Here is a 2,500-nt window from a genome sequence, read left to right on the forward strand (position 1 = left end):
ACTCACACATACACACACACTCTCACACACACTCTCACACGCACACACACACACACACACACACACACACACACTCTCTCTCACACACACACTACCTCGAGGACTGGACTGTACTTTACAGGATATTTTAGTTTATTTATTAAAACGTGTGAAATCTGAATGGAGTTCTGAACAGACGACACTCAGCTCTGATTGGTCAGTGACATCTCTTCATCAGATTAATATCAAACCAGTCGATTTCTGTGCCTCACATGAGTTTATCATACAGTCAACAGAAAATACTACCTTTATACAGAAAATACTACCTTAATACAGAAAATACTACCTTTATTCAGTACTACTATCCTAACAAAGTAAATGTAAATACACATGTACTCTGTTATGTAGCTGTAATTCCCTGCCATACAGTGTGACATGTTCCTCAGTGCAGTGCATGCTGGGAAAAACTGCTGACTCCCTCTGAGACCATTAAAGAATCAAAGATTCACTGAATGAATGAATCTTATGTCAGACTCTGTCATTCTGCTCTCCTCTGCTGCTTCTCAACACTTTGTTCTACTGTGATCAGTTTCTGATAATCAATAGTCAGTTGTTCAGCTGCAGTGATCAGTTTCTGATAATCAATAATCAGTTGCTCAGCTGCAGTGATCAGTTTCTGATAATCCATAATCAGTTGTGAGGCTGCAGTGATCAGTTTCTGATAATCAATAATCAGTTGTGAGGCTGCAGTGATCAGTTTCTGATAATCAATAATCAGTTGTGAGGTTGAAGTGTTAAATGTGTTCATGACTGTTGGTTGAAATTTAGATTAAAGTCCATGAAGAAGGAAACGTTGTTGTTCTAATCAATAAAGAGTTAATCAATACTTGATCCAGGGCGAATCAATGATTTTTAACTTTGCCATAATCTTCTGTAATTATCAATCAACTGCATGTTAGAGATTTATTTGTTCCTGTTTGTTTATTGTTGTTGTTCCAATAAATCAATAAAAAAGTTTGTTCAGATCCTCTGATGTCACCTGATGCTCAGTCAATTCTTCAACATGTTAAACTGATGAGTCTGATGAGTTTGATGAGTGTGATAAGTTTGATGAGTTTGAATGCAGCGAGAAACAAGAAGAATCTGAATCTTTAATAAAAAGATCTAATATCATCACATGACGTCTGTGTCGCCTCAATCATTCTGATTATAAATAATAGAAATCAATTCATGAACATTTACTGTGTTTCATAACGAGTTTTAAATCAATCACACAACAAAGATATGTAAAGGTAAAGGTATGTATGTATGTATGTATGTATGTATGTATGTATGTATGTTCATATGTATGTATGTGTATATATGTATGTATGTATGTATATATGTATGGTCATATGTATGTATGTATGTATATATGTATGTATGTACGGTCATCTGTATGTATGTGTATATATGTATGTATGTATGTATGTATGTACATATGTATGGTCATATGTATGTATGGTCATATGTATGTATGTATATTCATATGTATCTATATATGTATGGTCATATATATGTATGCATGTATGTATGTAGTATGTATGGTCATATGTATGTAATTATGTATGTATGTATGGTCATATGTATGTATGTATGTATGTATGTATGTATGTATGTATGGTCATATATATGTATGTTCATATGTATGTATGTATGTATATATGTATGTATGTTCATATGTATGTATGTATGTCTTTATTTATGTATTTATGGTCATATGTAAGTATGTTCATAGGTATGTATGTATAGTCATATATATGTATGTATGTATGTATGTATGTATGTATGTATGTATGTATGTATGTATGGTCATATGTATGTGTGTATGTATGGTCGTAAATGAGTATGGTCATATGTATTTATGTATGTATGTATGTATGTATGTTCATATGTATGGATGTATGGTCATTTGTATGTATATATGGTCATATGTATGTATGTATGTATGTTCATGTGTATGTATGTATGTATATATGTATGTATGTATGTATGCTTTGTCATATGTATGTATGTATTTATGTTCATATGTATGTATGTATGTATGTATGTATTTTCATATGTATGTATGTATGTATAGTCATATGTATTTATATGTATTTATGTATGGGCATATGTATGTATGTATGTATGTTTGTATGTATGTATGTTCATGTGTATGTATGTATGGTCATTTGTATGTATGTATGGCCATATGTATGTATGTATGTATGTATGTATGTATTGTCTTATGTATGTATGTATGTATGTATGGTTGTATGTATGTATGTATGTATATATTGTCATATGTATGTATGTATGTATGTATGTATGTATGGTCATATATATGTATGGATGTATGTGTGTATGTATGTTCATATGTATGTATGTATGTATGTATGGTCATATATATGTGTGTATTTATGTATGGTCATATGTATGTATGTATGTATGTATGTATGTATGTATGTATGTATGTATGTATGGTCATGTGTATTTATAT

General features: G+C 31.1%; 1 protein-coding gene across 2 annotated transcripts in view; it reads left to right on the plus strand.

The window, feature by feature from the left end:
* Positions 1-1,004, plus strand: part of LOC146305100 (retinal guanylyl cyclase 2-like) — a 21,523-nt gene extending 20,519 nt beyond the window's left edge. For both annotated transcript variants that reach the window (XM_084711996.1, XM_084711997.1), the window contains exon 24: positions 1-1,004. This exon is cut by the window's left edge and continues 274 nt beyond it. The gene's annotated coding sequence lies outside the window, so the exon portion shown is untranslated.
* The last annotated feature ends 1,496 nt before the right edge of the window (positions 1,005-2,500 follow it).

Source organism: Lutjanus erythropterus, chromosome 23, assembly GCF_056507025.1.
Source record: "Lutjanus erythropterus isolate fLutEry1 chromosome 23, fLutEry1.hap2, whole genome shotgun sequence".
NCBI lineage: Eukaryota > Metazoa > Chordata > Actinopteri > Lutjaniformes > Lutjanidae > Lutjanus > Lutjanus erythropterus.